Consider the following 19,955-nt stretch of genomic DNA (forward strand, 5'->3'; position numbering starts at 1 on the left):
CCCTTTGCATAGCTCCCAAGGCTTTCTTTACTTCTTCCGGCGTTACCTTTGGGATTTCGTATTCCTCTACACTATTTTCTCTTCCATTATCGTCGTGGGTGCCACTGGTGCTGTATAAATCTCTATAGAACTCCTCAGCCACTCGAACGATCCCATCCATGTTAGTAGCGATATTGTCGGCTTTGTCTCTTATCGCATACACCTGATTCTTGGCTATTCCTAGTTTCGTCATACTGCTTTTAGGTTTCCTCCGTTCCTGAGAGCATGTTCAATTCTATCCATATTATACTTCCTTATGTCAGCTGTCTCACGCTTGTTGATTAACTTCGAAAGTTCTGCCAGTTCTATTCTAGCTGTAGGGTTAGAGGCTTTCATACATTGGCGTTTCTTGATGAGATCTTTCGTCTCGTGGGATAGTTTGCTGGTATCCTGTCGAACGGAGTTACCACCGACTTCTATTGCACACTCCTTAATGATGCCCACAAGATTGTCGTTCATTGCTTCAACACTAAGGACCTCTTCCTCAGTTCAAGCCGAATACCTGTTCTGTAGCTTGATCTGGAATTCCTCTATTTTCCCTCTTATCGCTAACCCATTGATCGGCTTCTTATGTACCAGTTTCTTCCGTTCCCTCCTCAGGTCTAGGTTAATTCGAGTTCTTACCATCCTATGGTCACTGCAGCGCACCTTGCTGAGCACGTCCACATCCTTTTATGATGCCAGGGTTAGCGCAGAGTATGAAGTCTATTTCATTTCTACTCTCGCCGTTCGGGCTCCTCCACGTCCACTTTCGGCTATCCCGCTTGCGGAAGAAGGTATTCATTATCCGCTTATTATTCTGTTCCGCAAACTCTACTAATAACTCTCCCCTGCTATTCCTAGTGCCTATGCCATATTCCCCCACTGCCTTCTCTCCAGCCCGCTTCTTAACTACCTTGGCATTGAAGTCGCCCATCAGTATAGTATATTTTGCTTTCACTCTGCTCATCGCCGATTCCATGTCTTCATAGAAGCTTTCGACCTCCTGGTCATCATGACTGGATGTAGGGGCGTAGACCTGTACAACCTTCATTTTGTACCTCTTATTAAGTTTCACAACAAGACCTGGCACCCTCTCGTTAATGCCATAGAATTCCTGTATGTTACCAGCTATATTCTTATTAATCAGGAATCCGACTCCTAGTTCTCATCTCTCCGCTAAGCCCCGGTAGCACAGGACGTGCCCGTTTTTAGCACTGTATTCTTCTTTTGGCCTCCTGACTTCACTGAGCCCTATTATATCACATTTACTGCCCTCTAATTCTTCCAATAGCACTGCAAGACTCGCCTCACTAGCATTAAACGTTGCCAGGTTCATATTCCAATGGCGGCCTGTCCGGAGCCAGGGATTCTAAGCACCCTCTGCTGCGTCGCAGGTCTGACCGCCGCCGTGGTCAGTTGCTTCGCAGCTGCTGGGGACTGGGGGCCGGGCTTTGATTGTTGTGTTCAGGTTGTGGCCAAGTACTGCACCAGGGTGGCCAATCCTGCTCTGGTGAGGGAGTGCGTTGCCGCTTCTCGTCACCGGGATCAGGCCACACGCCAGGCTTGTTTATGCAATTTTATCAACACGTGGATTTTTTTTAATCTGGTGAAAAATTGCGCTGCACCGGGATTCAAGCCCCGGACCTCTTGCACGCGAGGCGGGTGTTCTACCTCTACGCCACCGCTGCACCCGCTCTTCAATGACGACGAGAGTTCGTAGACTGGAAAAGATTTCGTTTTTTGGGTGTTGGCCCGTTCGAAATGGTCATTTTCGATTTTAATTTTATCCTGTATCAGCCTAGCATTCTTTCCCGACTTTCCGATGTCCACTGTGCGCGCCTAAAGGTTCCTTCTCTGTCTGGTGATCGGCGAGTAATCCCCTGTTGTAAAAATTTGATGTCCTTTTAGTTTGTAGCTGTTTTTCAATACATTGGCCTTTTAGCGGCAATCCATTATCTACAAGATCACTGGCCGTGGTCTACCAGTATTTCCGCAGTCAATACTATGGATTCTTTCAGTAGACATTACTTGTATTCCTAGCGTCTTTTCAAAAAATGCCTTGAACAACACTACGTTCAAGGTCCGACTGTGTTTCGCTCATTTTCTCTGGAATGTCAAATACCAGAAGGTTGTTCCTTCTCCCGCGGTCCTCAAGATAGAAAATCTTTTTTACATGTCTTTGACTTTTTTGTCCAGAACGCGAGTGACTGACGAGACTTGTTTAATCTGACGAGCTGATGTTTCAACATTCTTAAATCTCGATCTCATCAAGCCTTTTCTGCATTACTTTTTGTGCTGCAAGAATGGCCAGTAACTGGTCGGTGGGGGGACCGGGGTTTTATTCGATATCGCCTCAAATAATCACCAAAGCACATGCAAAATCTTGCACTAGCATGGCTACAGCAAGAATGCACTCTGGGCATGTCAGCTGGACAAAACAGCGATTACAAGATTTGCGAGAACGTGCAGTATAACTGACGCGTATGAAGAACAAGAACGGATTAAGTTCCATGTCGACCGTTGGCCAGCTGACATGCCCACTGAAGGAAGCCGAACGATATGGCATATTTAATTCCGGATCTGATGACTTAGACCATGCTGCACGTGACTCGATCCCATTGTCAGCACAGTTTAGTGGAATCCATACGCTATCGCAACAGGTGGTCGAAGCATGTTCAGTGAAGCTGGTTATTTCCGATGGAGCGCGGGGCTTTGGTCGTTCCAGCGAAAGGCAACCTGCATGAAGAACAGTAAATGATACCGGAGTAATTTCTACGTCGACCGCTGGGCAGCTGACGTGCATATATATATATATATATATATATATATATAATGAGTACGCACAACTTTATCTGCTGTATCACGGATTTATAAGGAAGCCCAAATGCATGTACAGCCGCCCTGATTTTTAATAATATAGCGCGAGCGTCGACTGAACTGCTGGTGAGCGCCTTATAACGGCGATAAGCGTGCAACAAGAGCGTGCAACAAGGCGAGTGCAACAAGGCAACAAGGCTCGTGCGCGAACTCTCGCCTTGTTGCACGCTTATCGCCGTTATAAGGCGCTCACCAGCAGTTCAGTCGACGCTCGCGCTATATTATTAAAAATCAGGGCGGCTGTACAAGTTACTTCGACAACGGCTGGGCGACCAGCCGAAACGTCGGTCAAACGTATTTTGCTTTTTCAACGTACGTCGTACTCTTTTCCTTCATTATATATATATATATATATATATATATATATATATATATATATATATATATATATATATTGACACGTGTACTTATCTTTATCAGGCGACCACGTTTCGCCGCCTACCAAATGTAATCGCACAGCGCGGAACGCGCCTGCGTGTATCCGAGGTTTCTGGAAAGTTATCGATGCTTCTATCCGGCTGTCTGTTGTCGCCAAACGTTGTGTTATCTGATTTCATTGCGTCGTGCTAATGGTGTAGAACATTGTGGAAGGCACGCGGGGCCGAACAATTAGTCTGGAACATTCGACGACTGCTGTATAAAAGCGGACGTGCTTGAACCGCTGAGCACATTTTCGACGATCGCCGACCGTGTTCGCCGCTATCGTTGTGCTATAAGTACAGCCTGTTTTTGTGGGCACAGGTTCGCCCAATAAAAGTTAGTTTTGTCTTTCACAGTATTTGCTACTGTGTTCTTCAACGTCACCGCCACGTGACATGTGGGGGAGGTGCTTTTCGTTCATGTACCGGACGCCTCCGACAACCCGTGATCCAAGCCCGGACCGCAAAGAGAACACCAACGTAGTCCCGGAGCATCGAGCAAGCCGCCGTCTTCAACAGCTGCTCCCGGAGCACGGACTTCTACCTGAGAAGACCAAGAAGATTGTAGCCGAAACCCCAATGGCAGCCCCAGCGTCTCCCATCGTGCTGCAGCAGCCCAGGGAACCTCCGACGTTCCGCGGATCAACATTCGAGGACCCGGAAACCTGGCTCGAGACGTATGATAGGGTCGCTGCATTTAACAGCTGGACTAGCGACGACAAACTGCGACATGTCTTCTTCGCATTGGAAGACGCTGCCAGGACGTGGTTCGAAAATCGAGAAGCCACCTTAACGACGTGGGACCTGTTCCGAAGCGGCTTCTTGCAAACATTCACAAGCGTGGTGCGAAAAGAGCGAGCCCAAGCTCTACTAGAAACCAGAGCGCAGCTGCCAAATCAGACGATCGCGATCTTCACGGAGGATATGGCCCGTTTATAAATGATAAACGTGAGCTCGTTTATCTTTTACGGGTGAGCGCTTTTACAGTCTAATAGGTGTGAGCCCTCAGCGCAGGACCCGTGTACCTGTATCGGAAGTTCCTATAATGTTATCGATGCTTCTTTCCGCTGTCTGTTGTCGCCAAACCTTGTGTAATCTGATTGCATGCATGCGCGACGCGAATGGCATAGAACTTTGGGGAAGGCACGCGGGTCTCAGCGATTACTCTAGAACATTCGATGACTGATCTCTAAAAGCCGACGCGCTTGACTCGCTGATCAGATTTTCGACGTCGCCGACTCTGTTCGCCATTTTCATTGACGATTGAGTGTAGCCTGTTTTCCTGGGCACAGGTTCGCCCAATAAATTTAGTTTCGCCATTTACAGTTTTCTTCCTGTGTCCTCAACCGTCACTACCACGTGACATCTGGTGGAGGTGCTTTGCGTTCATGTACCGGACGCCCCCACAAAGCTGTCACCCAAGTGCGAACGCGGAAGACAACACCAACGTCGCCAAAAACCAGCGAGGTAGCCGCAGGCTGCAAGGACTTCCCCCGGAGCACGGACTTTTGCCTGATACGACCAGAAAGACCGCCGCCCAGTCAACCCCAATGGCATCCCCAACGTCCCCCATCGTGCTGCAGCAGCCCAGGGAGCTTCCGACGTTCCGCGGTTCAACATTCGAGGATCCGGAAACCTGGATTGATACGTATGAGGGGGTCGCTGCGTTTAACAGCTGGACCAGCGACGACAAACTGTGACATGTCTTCTTCGCATTGGATGACGCTGCAGGACGTGGTTCGAGAATCTAGAAGCCACCTTAACGACGTGGGACCTGTTCCGACGCGGCTTCTTGCAAACATTCACAAGCGTGGTGCGAAAAGAGCGAGCCCAAGCTCTACTAGAAACCAGAGTGCAGCTGCCAAATGAGACGATCGCGATCTTCACGGAGGAGATGGCCCCTCTTTTCCGGCACGCCGACCCGGAAATGTCAGAGGAGAAAAAAGTCTGCTTCCTGATGCGGGGCGTCAAGCAAGAACTTTTCGCCGGACTTATTCGTAACCCACCGAAGACTGTGGTTGAGTTTTCTGCGGAGGCATCGATGTTCGAGAAAACTCTGGAGATGCGCACCCGGCAATATAACCGCCAGCGGTTCACGCCGCAGTACACCATCCAAAGACTGGGTTCGGACGACCTTCAAGAGACTATCAGGGCCATTGTGCGCGGAGAACTGCGCAAGGTCCTGCCTTCAACGCAGTCTCATGTAGCCTCGATCGCCGACATCGTGAAAGATGAGGTTCAGTGATCGCTTGGGGTTCCTGAGGTGCAACCTCAATTACCGCAGCCCCAGCCAGAAGCGATGATTACAAAGACGGCGCCGAATAAAACAACACACGAAGAAGAGACACGAGACAGCACGTCCACTAGCCAACCAACACACCAACTAGCCCACCAACACATGCTCAGAAGCGATGACCGACGCCGCCGTCGCACGCCGTCAAGACCCCCCTCCGCGACCGCGCCAGAGTCCTGTAACGCCGGAATTTCGTCGTCCGCCGCCGCCGCCAGCACGCCCACCCGTCGCCCAGCGCACCTACGCGAGGAAGACGGACATTTGGCGAGCCCCCGACCACGCGCCCGCTCTGCTATCACTGCGGAGAAGCCGGCCTAGTGTACCGCCGATGCGCATACCGCGACATGAGACTGAGAGGGTTCGCCGTCAACGCGCCTCGTCCGCAGCTTGGGGAGCGCCCACGTGACACCGCCGATTACCTAGCCGCCACTCAGTGCAGCTCTCGACCACCGTCCCGTTCACCGTCACCAAGCCGCTACCTGTTGCCGCAGCGCCGTCCATACACTGGCCCAGCCCGGGGTCGGTCAGCGAGCCCATATCCGTAAAACTAAAAGCAGCAACCGATGGAGGTGCGGTTGCTGTTCGTTGAACTGACGAAGATCCTCCGCCGCCGACGAAGACGCCGAAGAAACTACCTCGACGACATAACGACGCGCCGCCGTCCCGACGAAGTGTGAAAGCAAAGAACACGACGACGAAAGACGACCTGACGACGTCCCATACCAGCCACAGGTCAACGCGATACAGCCGTGATCCGACGCCAAGACCTAACTGTAACGCAAGGCAAAGAACCACCGACCTCGACGTGCTTCTCGACGGCCACGCAGTCACCGCCTTAGTCGACACAGGTGCCGATTACTCCGTCATGAATGGAGACATCGCCGCCCAGTTGAAGAAGGTTAAGGCTGCATGGGAAGGCCCTCAAATTCAGACCGCTGAAGGACACCTGATTACGCTGACTGGAATCTGCACGGCAAGAATTACCGTTCATGACCGGACTTACCCTGCCACCTTCGTTATCCTCCAACAATGTTCACGCGACGTCATTCTCGGCTTGTACTTCCAAAACCAACACGGCGCAGTCATCAACCTGAAGTCGAAGTCGATAACACTGTCTTAAGATCAAGCGATACCGCCGGAGAGCTCTCCTAGTCAGCATGCCTTGAGCGTGCTCGAAAGTCAAGTCAGCATCCCGCCTCGCTCCAGCATTGTCATTTCCGTCGGCACCAGAACACCTGCCAACGTAGAAGGCGTTATCGAGGGTGACCCACGCCTACTGCTAGACCGTGAAATTTGCGTCGCAAGAGGGATCGCTCAACTCCACGGAGGGAAAACTGAAGTGATGCTAACAAACTTCAGCAAAGACTTCAAGCACATCAGCAAGGGCACCACAATCGCGTAGATCGAGGAAATTGTGGAAGCGAGCAATGCCTTTGTCCTCTCAGATTCTGCAGCATCTACCCCGCCGACCATAGTCCCCGAACCAGACTTCGACGTAAATCCAAGTCTCCCCATGAGCAAGCAGCAAAAGCTCAGAAGTCTTCTCTGACGATACAAGGACTGCTTTTCGACTTCATCGAAGATTCGACAAACACCAGTTGCAAAGCATCGCATAATAACCGAAGAGTGCGCTCAACCACTCCGCCAGAGCCCTTCACGAGTTTCGACGCGAGAACGTGAAGCTATTAGGCAACAAGTCGACGAAATGCTCCGCGACGACATCATCTAGCCGTCGAAAAGCCCGTGGGCATCTCCTGTTGTCCTGGTGAAGAAAAAGGACGGAACCCTACGTTTCTGCGTCGATTATCGTCGTCTGAACAAGATCACGAAGAAGGACGTATACCCCCTCCCACGAATAGACGACGCATTGGATCTGCTCTCCAACGCTAAATACTTCTCGTCGATGGAGCTCAAGTCTGACTACTGGCAAATAGAAGTCGACGAAAGAGATCGCGAAAAGACCGCCTTCATCACCCCAGACGGACTCTACGAGTTTAAAGTTATGCCATTCGGACTGTGCTCGGCGCCTGCAACGTTCCAGCGCGTCATGGACACGGTTTTAGAAGGATTGAAGTGGCAGACCTGTCTCGTATACTTGGATGACGTCGTCGTCTTCGCCGGAAATTTCGAAGATCACCTTAGGCGGCTTGCAACAGTACTAGAGGCCATCAAATCACCAGGGCTCACTCTGAAGCCAGAAAAGTACCGCTTCGCTTATGATGAGCTTCTGTTCCTAGGCCACGTCATCAGGAAATCTGGAGTACGCCCCGACCCGCAGAAAACAGCTGTCATCGCAAAGTTGCCGCAGCCCATCGACAAGAAGGCAGTGCGTGTATTCCTTGGCATGTGTGCCTTCTACAGGCGCTTTGTCAAGGACTTTTCACGCATCGTTGAGCCGCTAACGCATCTAACCAAATCTGATGTCGAGTTCAAATGGCAAACGCCGCAGGCCGACGCATTTCAAGAACTAAAACGATGCATGCAGTCACCGCCAGTACTCGCATATTTCGACGAAGACGCGGATACCGAAATCCACACTGACGCCAGTAGCCTAGTTCTCGCTGCCGTTCTATTCCAGAAGAAAGACAGACATGAACGGGTGATATCTTATGCTAGCCGGTCGCTGTCAAAAGCTGAAGGCAATTATTCTACGACTGAAAAGGAATGCCTCGCCATTATTTCGGCTACAGCATAATTCCGCCCTTACCTATATTGCAGGCCATTCAAAGTCGTCAGCGACCATCACGCATTGTGTTGGCTAGCTAAGTTAAAGGACCCTTCAGGATGGCTGGCGAGGTGGAGCCTCAGACTACAAGAATATGACGTCACGATAATCTACAAGTCCGGATGAAAACACTGCCTATCACGCGCCCCCACCGATCCCCCGCCGGAAGACGACGAGGATGACGACGCCTTCCTCGGAATAGTAAGCGCAGAAGACTTCACTAAAAGGTATCGTCGAGTATTTGGAAGGGAACACCGACGTAGTACCAGGGGCATTTAAGCGCAGATTGTCTTCGTTCACATTACAAAACAACCTGCTCGTAAAGAAGAACTTCTCACCAGTCCGCGCCAGCTACCTTCTTCTACACTGTAAAAAAAATTTGCCTTACTTTACAGAAAATTTGCTGGTAATTTGTGACCGAACACTCTTCCGTAAATTAAGAACGGTCATTTCCGTAGAACGGACAACTGTAAAAAAGAGACCGTAATACAAGATACGAGTGCTTCTGTATCTAGAAAACGGAAGACTCTGTATTCTGAATCTGTACTATAACCGTTAAAGTACGGTGCTTCTCGTATTCAGAAAACGGAACACACTGTAAGCTGAATCTGTACTATAACCGTTAAAAAACAGGTGCTTGCCGTATTCAGAAAACGAAAGACTCCGTATGCTAAATCTGTACTATATCCGTTAAAGTACAGGTGCTTCCCGTATTTCATCTTGCAGAGCATATCCATTATTCGAAGAATGTGCCATCGGGGACAAAATTGCCCAGGACGTGCGAGTTGACCGAATTTTATTGGTGTGCTATTTGCTGGGATCAGCCGTGCCACCATCTGCGTTCGGAATGTGCATACGTGACCCACTGTTTTCAGCAGTCTTGAGCAGAAATGCAATTTGGTCAACGCTCGCACTTCCAGGGTACTTTTGTCCACGATAGTACATCTCCTTTAATGCAAATGTCATGAAGGCAGCTCATAGTCAAAGCAGCAGGTCACTATTGAGAAAATGGTCTTGCCAACACACTGACATGGCTGCAGAGATAAAACACTTTGCACTTTGTGATATGAATGCACTGCATAGCATATATACAAAAAGGTGCAACATTTCAGTCCTCAAGTTCTTAGATCACAGAAGCAACTTTATTTTCTTCAATCACTCGTCTTGCGCTTCTTCCTGGTGAAAGTTGTTCTTGACTCCAAACGCTTGCAAGGATAAACTTGCTGCTGTTAGGAGAAACAAATAGTATTCGTGAATATCCATCCTAAAGAAAGCGGCAAGAAAGTATAATCACAGAACACGACAAAGCAGTAACTTCTGTGTTAGAAAAACATGTAAGTAGATCAACATTGTTGGAACAAGGGATGTTGCTGTAGCCAACATTTCGACATAGGTGCTTGTCATTAGGGTAGCAAATGTTTTCCTTGGCTGTGTTGTTTTGGATTGTGCATATCTCACTGGCCCCTAGCCTCATTGGGGGAGAAGTAACTGGTGCATATAATAGGTCAAGAGAAGCCAAAGTGTTAAAGTAAAGGAAGGAAGGGTGTGCTTAGCAGTGGTGATTGTGATGGAGCGGGTATGAGCAATGCTGTCAGTACTTGCCAAGAGTAGGGGTGACCAAAACAGAAAACGATGTACACATGTAAGCAGTCATTAATCCAGTAGACCCAATCTTCCCAGAAGACAAAATAGGTATCAAGATAAACAGTTTGCACTTTTGGAAAAGGAAAACGAAGAATTAAGGAAAATAAATTTTGTATCAAGATGCATCTGGTTAAGATCACTGCAAATGGTAAATGAAGGCACATTATGAATATATATTTTGTTGAAAGCCAATGAAGAAAAGATATATTAACCAAATATTAAAAAATAGGGACATTAAAATTAAACTGGGTATGACCATAAAACAGTAAAGAACAGCCTGTGGAAAAAAATGGGATGGATAATATAACCAGGTGCAAGATTGCAAAACGTCGAACGCTGTTTATATTCATGCTGCTGTTAACGGCTTTAAGTTTCTGTCTTCCTGTGGAACCTTTGTCTTACTTGAACAAGGAAATGGGTCATTTTTTAAACAAGCCAGTTCAAATGCGGTTCAAAGCTTCAGCAGTGTTATAATGAAAGAAAATATTATGGCCAGCTCTCCTGGGTGTGCTTTCATTCACCAGTTATTTCCACCAGTGTAAGTTCAATATTTAATGGTCTAAATGGACCTTATCTCCTGGCAAACCATTAGCTGGTCTTTTTTTAAACACAGATGCCTGCACATTATATGTGTTGACAGAAGTGCTAGCGAACTACATTATACTTGTTGCCACAACCAAAGTGAAACTTGGTAACAGTGATTGAACAAAAAAAACAGCATTCCACAATACTGATTCAAGTCATCTGGAAAAGTTGCTTAAGTTAACGTACACCCCCTACTCCACCAGACACAATTATTCACCACACTGACTCTTATGGTGTCAACCATGCTATTACAACACTAGGCATCAAATGAGGAGAATTAGGGGATAAGAGGGCACAATGCTTTTTGTTAGAACATCAAATGTGCTTTACATAAATGCTACATTCCAACTAACAAAGGAGCAACCGGTTTGTGAGATAGTGACCAATGCATACGAAAGGTAATGACATTCTGTGCAGCAGAATGTTGACGATGAGGTGTTATGCGCACAAGTGTACTCTTTCACACAAAATGACATCCTGCACTCAAACCTTGTGCCAAGATTAGAGTTTTAAAAACACCATAGTGGAAAGCAAAGAGTGCTAAATTTGTTGAAAATTACTAAAAATTATTCGATTATTCATTATCCTTACTGTTCGTTAAAGATTCACAGATTGTTCCCTACGGGTGCTGTAAGCAGGCACCCTGCTTTTACAGTGGTAGCAATAATGATCTGTGGCACAGACAAGAATAAATGCTCATGAAGTTTATGCAAGAGTATATCCTACAAATTACACCCCATTTCACATTCCAATATTGTAGAAGAGGAAGACGAAAAAAACTACTTTCTGGTGGAGGATGCATACCGCAGAATAGAAGAAACAAGTGTACCCTAACCATTGCTGCTGCCGATGCCTGTGCACTAACAGTTACATATAATATGGCAGTTACAATTGTTTTTCCACAAGCACTGCAAGCTGCGGCCAGTTTACCAGTACACAGCTGTAATAAATTTAGGGCAAGCTAAAGCTCTCTAATGGATTTATCTCATATGACACAATTGGAATGCAATATTCTGCAAATAAGTGAAGCGCGATGTGCCATCCCATACAATGAAACACCTTTGAAGAATCTGAATCACCACCTGCACTCTTAGGCAAAGATACACCCTTTGGAGTGCCCCTTCTGCCACACAACAATAATCGTTATCTGCCTTGATGCGTTTCCTTTCTTGAAAACGCCACGCCCGCTACTTTGCTGTCGGGAATGCTATCATGCTGATAACGCGCATGCCGTTCGTTACTGGAAAGCACAGGGCTCGCAGCGTTAAAGAAAGGAAATGCATAAAGGCAGATGGCAATTATCGTGTGGAAGAAGGGGCACTTCAAAGGGTGTAACTCTGCCTAAGAGTGTGAGCCGTGACGAGGGAAAAGTGTGTTCTGTGTAAAGTAGTGCACCTGTATAACCTAAAGCTTTGGAGAATGCATTTAGTATGAGCTGGGAAGGTTCCTAATTTTAATTGCACACAGTGAAAACCTCCATGCAGTTTTGCAAAATGCAAACCCCCTACCTTTTTGTTGTTCAAACATAATGACATGCAGGGCCATAACATGTACATTATGGGTTTCGTTCCCAAACAATCAAAGTGAATAGCACCACCCTAAGTGTCATGTGCCTTCTTGTTAGTGTCGAATGCTGCGATCAGCAGAGAAACGGATTTCTGGAGCAATATAAAGTATTAGGTACTGTGATCCCAGTTCTTTCACTGCTGTTTAAGCATTATCGGGTCCTAAAGTAAAAAAACGGGGAATAAATACATGCATATTTTACGTCACAACCCTCATAAGTATTTAGTAGTCTGGATTATAAAGGATTCCAGATTTACAATGCAGGACAGATTTTATTCCACTGAAAGAATGGCATCATGCCAATGATTCTGCATTTGGTGCTATATTTATTTGTATTTAGTTCAGTTGGAATGTGTGTGTATCGTCGGCGATATCGCTTGACATGTTTTATATTGACTGTTTCCTAAATTTAGGCAAATTCGTATTCGCAAATAACCTTGTATGACACCAAGAACTTGCTTAGCAGGAGTATTTCTAACATTTGCAAGATATGAGGCTCTTGAATACATATCTAAGCCTGGGGTACACGCCGCCCCCTAATCTCATCAGCAAGTTTCTGGAACTCATCTACGAGGTTTCTTATGATGAATGTAAAGTTGCTTGAACGGGAGAAATAGGGAATTTATAACAGGTGAATTATGCAGCATAAGAATGATGTCAGCAAGAAGCAAGCATCAAGAACTATAAAATGAAGACTATAAAATGCAAGAATTATTTGGGATGATTTAAAATTCTGGCATTGGAATGAAATGTCTTTCAATCTATATATAAACTCTGATTATTCACTCTACTACCACTACCTTCATTAGAAACATTCATAATCATTATCCTATCTATGCCACATCATCTTCGCTAATATTCAAGCCTTCATAAGCTGCTTTTTTTTACAGCTGATTCTCTGTGGGAAAGAGGTGTCCGTGTGAAGACCATATCATATACTTATTACCCGTTTTTTGATAAATGATAAGGGAAACACTTCACACCAAAAATGCATTGAGCTTGAGCAAGTTCTGCGTTTGATGCTATTGATTCTTTTTTCCCTTTGCCATCATTGACCCACCTGGTTAGCTAAGTAGACAGAAAAGCTGCAGGAGAAAGGTGGGGGTGCCAAACCAGACTTGTGCCCCAGGGGACCTTTTCACGGTCACTGGAGGAACTGCCTGTGGCCTCGGCATCTTCCTTGAGGGCCATGGCCATGTCTAAGAAACCTTGTCTCCACAGGCTGCACATAGAAAGATAATTTGCTGAGCTAAGTCTTTTTCTTAAAAGAACCCATTTAAGTTGTATTCGTGGCTTTGCACCACAAAACTGACACATGACTGGCCACTCAAGACACTTTATGTGTATTCGCAGGCTTATTCCTTGGAAAAACACTTTTATGTAGCACACAATGAGTAAGAGTAACAAAAAAGTGTATCAGGAGGCTTTCATATTGCTCTACAACTTTTCGTTGACACATTTCATTTAATTATTTGAGATATTTAATAACTAATTAAGAATTATGTAATTAGGCAGAATGCACAATATAATCAGAGTATCTCCAAGCGATGGCAAACATCCCCTTCATTTTGTCTAGTTACATCGCATTTACATATTTCTAAATCTTGGTGCATGATAGTTAAGACACCCTCAAAAACAATATTAAAATTTTCATAATCATCTCTTGCGTGTTATTGGTGGCTATGGCTGCTTCAAAGTTATTCTTTCAGTATGGTACAAGCAGTTTTGAAGTGAAATTGTTTTGCATCGAGGGCATGTAATCTAGACAATCAAGCAAAAGGTCAAGTTGTGTTCACTATTCAGATGTTTAACTAAGAAGCTGCAGGAAAAGGAAACAGGACACAACACCTAATCAACAATGCAAAATTTGAAAATTTAAACTGAACAAGAAACCAGTTTTTGAAAACACAGAAAAAAAGCCAGAAGCTTACATCGAATACACCCTTGCTATGTACTCCAAGTGAAGTTGTTACCGCAATGCTTGGGCACCATATGAACGTAACAAACAACAACTTCGAGCAGAATATTAACACCACTAAATGAACTGGCCTTTGAAGATTCTTGATCTGAAATCCTCAACGACTTGTTCTGGCATTTAATCTGTCAAGCTCAATCTGTATTCTCAAAAGCTGGCTCTCGGCCATAATTTCTCTAAACGCAACATCAGCTTAAATCTCAAGATAGGGTTGACCTCTAAATAAAGTGGATAATGCAAGGCAAACATCATGAACTCTCTTACATGTTAACCAGAGGGTTCACTCATGCAGCCATGAAATTGTGATGCAGACACGATATATTGAAGCTGCTTTTGTGAAGTGTTTCATGCTTCCAAGGCTTCTTCAGTTGTGAAAGCTGTCTCCATTAGCTAAATAAGCGATGAGAATAAAAAAAGTACTTCAACATGCTCACAATATGTTGGCCATTTGCAAGTAAACAGCAGCCTTTTTGGGCGCCCAGGTTGCCTGGTGCAAATCTACTATGCCACAGTACTTGCGTTACCCAGTACCAGCCACTTTAAAATGCAATGTGTTCAGAGCCCTTTCCCTCTGTTTGTCTGCTTTGGAAACAGTTTAACATGTGTTCAGTAGGCGTCGAGAAAGGGGACAGAAAACACTGTGCACCACTGATTTCTAACATGTTTCGCTGGATGCAGCACACCGCACCGGATGCAGGTGAAGCCAGTGGAAATGCGATGTCATGCAGTCGCTTGTCCTGGAAGCAGGGCATATGGTGGACTAACTAGTGCGTGCGATCAGATAATATTGCTGCCGAAAAACTTTTCTTTGTGGTTTTTCACATTTTAGGAGCTCTACATGTCTGGTAAGCACTTTTATGACAATCTGAACCCGTATACGATAGTGTTCTCTTATATCAAGTTTTTTCTGATTTACCAGTGTTTCCATTGCAAGCCACTTATGTTAGCGACACTGTAGACACTACAACGGAAAAATTCTGGACACCTCGAAACACTGCTTGGGTAGGTTATGGCACATCAGGCAGGCATGTTAGGGGAAGAAATGCCACACACCCGTGCAACAAAGTGCTGCCGCAAAGTTGTGAAGCACCAACTTCCGGGACAAGGCCAGCTTCAGTCGAGGGCGCTCGATGTGCTGTTCATCCCCTGTAGTAGAGATCAGTGGCGTGTACCCTTTTATACTGGCTGTCTTTTCTGGTCGGAACCTTGGCAACAGCTTCCACCATACTTTTTTTGAACCTGCAACATGTGCAGAGAAAGTCACATCTATGTGCGTTGATTGTCTGGCTTTATTGTGCTACACATTCTATCAAATCATTAACAAATACAGTTCACACATTTTTACTACTGTATATAGACAGTCTAGTTGCTATACACGCGAAACATTACCATTCCTCTGACAGAATGCAACAATAGAAGCGTACACTGTAAAGCTACACTAAAATTTAAATTGATGTGACGCCGTATGAGCATACAGTACGCTTACTGTATGCTCTAGCCCTGTGTCAAGTGAAAGTTAATTGTCAATCATTTATGGTGTATTTCTACTTATTCTGGGTCATCAAACTGTACAATCAATGTTCCATGTTTACACATTGTTGGCTTTTGATTGCCTATGTGATCCGTTTCCTACTTACGCATGCAGTAATCCCACTGTAATAAGGAAAAAGAGAATAGGAAATGCCGTGATAATCTTCCACATTTGATGAGGGCAGGAGCAATGGCCAATAGCATGTGGTTGAAGCTACGTAAATACTCAGTTTTCACACAGCTTAATTATTCAGCAAGTAATAAAGCGCTATCCTGTGCACCTCTGCATGACCAATAAAATCTGACTACTTGACACTGCACTAAGGCTGCCGCTTGGTACTGTTCGGCAGTTCAGCTTTGGTTTTCTGATATACAGAACTGTTTAGGTACCAGTAGTTTACTTTGCGATAAAATGGAGCTTGGAGCACTGGTCAGTCATTTGCACATAAATAATGCGACAGCAAATATAACACAAGGATAGGAATATGGGTCTCTTGGAAAAAGTACATACGCATTATGATTATAATGTGATGTGATGCCACAATGAAACAGAAAGCAACGCATAGAAGTGGATGGCGCTTCCATGCCACCAAGGTTATTGGACAGACAGTTCTTCAGAAGTGCCCGCAACACAATGTGTTGGCGGGCTAGTTGGTGTGAATCCATAAATACTTTGTTAAGCGCAAAACAATGGACACAAGAAAGACGACCAGCACAAGGCGGTACACTCAACTGACATCACTTTATTGCGTCGCTCCTTTATAAATAGTAGAATCTAGAAGAACATGCGCAGTGAGCACCATGTGCAGAGACCACCAACAACCAATCACAAGAGTGTACTCATGCGACGGGATCCACAAAACAATATTGAGCACTGCACAAGGTTAAAGAAGGCACACTAATGCACTGTGACCCCAATGACTGTATGAAGAAAGCTTCCGATAACTCTCGGGTGGTGGTATCACAGCACTTTTTCAAAATCGAAGTATCACGAAACATGGCTTTGCACTTCCATATTTTACAATGTTGAGCCAAATGGGAACCTGTGCCTGTTGGTATGGATCGCTTAGGTTCGCAATGTTTCGTGATGCTATGATTTTGAAAAAGAGCCGTGATACCTCCGCCAGAGAGTTATTGGAAGTTTTCTTCATACAGTCATTGGGGTCACAGTGCATTAGTGTGCTTTCTTTAACCTCGTACAGTGCTCAATATGTTTCTTTTGGATTCTGTCGCATGAGTGTGCTTTTTTGATCAGATGTTGGTGGTTGCTGCACATGGGTGTTCACAGCGCATGTTCTTCTAGATTCTGCTGTCTACAAAGGAGGGACGCAATAAAGTGATGTCAGTTGAGAGTAGCACCTTGTTCTGTCGTCTTTCTTGTGTCCGTTGTTTGAGCTAAAAAAGCAATGATGTATTCCTTGTGTGTGTTTGAAGACAGCTCCACACGCAGTAGCGTATCCAGTATTGCTGCCCAGCGGTTTAGCTCGCCGCAGTTTGAAGTGCCACAAAACATAAGGAGAGAAACCTGCATTATAGTCTTGTTGCAAACAAGAATATAACGTGAAGTGCATTCTGAGGCCAGAAACTATAAAAAAAAAATTTCATGATGCACTGCTGTGCAGGGTTTTATAGCAAAGTCAAATACATTTAGTGTAAATATCACACTATGATGGTGCACAATGGTGGTAATCTGTAATAATATAAAAGGTGCCTTAATGTTACAACAAAAGCTGACATTACTTAATAATAGCCCTGTAAAATTTAGCATGCAGGGGCACCGCTTGGTTAAACAATAGTGATGTATTGTCTATGTACACAAGTATTACCCACGCATTTATGCCATTGTCTAAATGGCATAAATGAATGGGTAATACTTGTATACATAGATATTACATCTCTATTGTTTAACCAAGTGGGTAAACTATGTCTGCCTGACACAAGATTAGAATTAAACCATAAATTATATATATTCACCCTAACAGTAACACCTCATTTGAACTTCACAGTAAGTAGACGCCTGTTGATGCCAGCCTCCCCCAATGCTAAACTGTGCTGCATGCTCTACAGAGAAATTATAGTGGTATCACTCAACTCTGAAGGAATTCAGGACTGCAGCACTGTAGAAGACATCTACAGATGTCCCATTTCATGTATAACAGCCTGAATTGCTTGCACATCTTACCAAGTGCAAATTAAAATTTCTTCTTGTTTAGCATTTTTGCCTGCTAGGTACAATCCAATGTCATCAATATATTAACATATTACCTCAAAGAACCTAATTTGGCTTATAGATTAACACCTTTGCATACTGCCACAGCTGCACTCTGTCATATGCGTTGCAATCATAAAGGAGTGCTGGTCCACCAGCACTCCAATGTCACTAACAGTGATCACCTACACAGCTAAGTAAACGGTCATGATTCAGGTGGCAAATAGCTAAGAGAAAAAAAATCCACTCACCTTGAGAGCTACAATACTGCAATAACTTGAGAGAGATGGACCCATTGCAGGCAGCAGACCTCTCCTCAGCTCCAGCACAACAGCAACTTGCCTTTCAGTAAAAGAAAAGGATTGATTAGTAATGATAAGTTACCTTGTTTTTTCTGAGTATCAATACAATCTGACTTTCATGCATATCCACTCTCCGCTTTAGTAACACAACTGAATTATTCGTCAAATAAGAGAGTCTATGATGATACCATTCGCTTCTCTTGTAGGTCCAAATTTTTTCGCACTGATACCCCGTTTACTGCTTGCTTACTGACACGAATGCCTTGACTGCCCAGACATCATTCGAAGGAACACGTCTTGCTGCACCGCAAAAAGTTGCACCAAGGAAAAACAGCAGAGCAAAGAACTTTTTTTCTGGTCACAATTAAAACGTGCACCCAAGCAAGAAAGTAACGATCACAGGTAGTGAGCGACTGCTATTGCCTCGAACATTTATTTCCGTATTTTAACAGAAGTTCTTGTATCGGATACAGTATGCTCTCAAGCCAATACAAGCTTCAATACAAGTGCTCAACTGAACGCAGTTTTATTCTACACTTTTAACGCGAGTGAACAAAAGGTTAGAAGTACCTCACGGAAATTGCGATCGAGCCAATCGCGCTACGACTGGAATCGATCTGAAAAGATAGGGTGATCCCTTTCCCCATTCATGCGTCATTTTTGCCCTAAGACGTTGCATAGTGGTCTTTTGAAACAATATTTCTGTTCGCGACACCGGCTTACCACACATCATTTTAACACCTACGTTATGCAAACCAAATAAGATTAAAATGGGCTTACCTCATGAGCAAGTTACGAGCGCGCGTAGACTGTTGAACACCCGTTGAGAGCAAGCAGGCTATCCGTGTCCAAGCGCATACGTGCACCCAAACACAGGACAACTTCTTCGATGCCGCAGCGTGCAGAGTTTTGTACACGAAGTGAAAGACATCCAGCGCAAATATCTCCGCGCGATGACGGCAAATGACGAGCGCACAAGCGTACACGACACAGCGACAAATTCGGAACTTTGCCAATTCGAACGTGCCGAGACCCAAGCAGCGTAACCATCCATCGTTTCTGTTCTTCGCTCCCGATGCGTCAATCTCTCTTCCTTGGGGTCTTGCTCCACTCTTGAGTACAAATCAAGAGATATTTACGGCGAATTAACAACACTTACAACACGACTCGAAAAATGCCGGCTGACTACACATGTGCAGCTCCGTCCGCCACTCCAACGGACGCACAGCGCGTGCTGCCCCCTGGTGCCGCACTCTGAGCGCGGAGAACCGAACAGAATCGGTTTCGTTTTCTCATTTGTGCTCTAGTTACTCGAACTGCAATATAATTGCTTGACAATTAATTGAATTCTAAAAGAGGAGAACGCTTTCTCTCCCACAAGTTAGTGCGTTTTATACAAAGGGAGAGAGAATTCAAAAAGCTGAAAGGCAGGGAGGTCAACCAAAGCATTCGCTACTGGCGATAGCAAACCCCTGTGCTACAATAAAGTGCAAAGCAGTGCACTGCGATGCGTCCATAAGCTCTAGTACAGTGATAATTTGGGCTGGTTGGTGCATGTAATGAACGGGTAAATAATGAGTTGTGTCATAACATTACCCATGCATAAAGCACATGGAACTAATGGTGTTGCATTCTAGGTCAAAAAGAAATAAAGCTTGAATCGTTACATCTCGACACTGGGCATTCTGTCTTTCCGTATTATTTTTTTCTTCTTTTTGACAGTATACACAGTACTAGCACGGTAATAGGTCCTTCATCTTCAGTCACCTTCCAGTAGTTCACACATGTCGGTGCATGTTCGCGTTCTTT

General features: G+C 45.2%; 1 protein-coding gene and 1 long non-coding RNA gene across 4 annotated transcripts in view; both read right to left on the reverse strand.

Moving 5' to 3' along the window:
• LOC142583427 (uncharacterized) overlaps positions 1–19,955 on the reverse strand; it is a 115,304-nt gene that overhangs the window by 67,422 nt on the left and 27,927 nt on the right. The window lies entirely within an intron of this gene.
• Positions 9,481–19,364, reverse strand: LOC142583426 (uncharacterized). 2 transcript variants are annotated; one of them, XR_012828620.1, is made up of 5 exons: positions 18,927–19,364; positions 18,096–18,186; positions 15,159–15,344; positions 13,191–13,352; positions 9,481–9,561 (listed from the first exon to the last, which is right to left on the reverse strand). It is a non-coding gene; the product is annotated as an uncharacterized LOC142583426 (long non-coding RNA). The 2 variants fall into 2 exon arrangements; XR_012828621.1 differs by having other exon boundaries at positions 9,487–9,558.

Source organism: Dermacentor variabilis, chromosome 5, assembly GCF_050947875.1.
Source record: "Dermacentor variabilis isolate Ectoservices chromosome 5, ASM5094787v1, whole genome shotgun sequence".
Lineage (NCBI taxonomy): Eukaryota > Metazoa > Arthropoda > Arachnida > Ixodida > Ixodidae > Dermacentor > Dermacentor variabilis.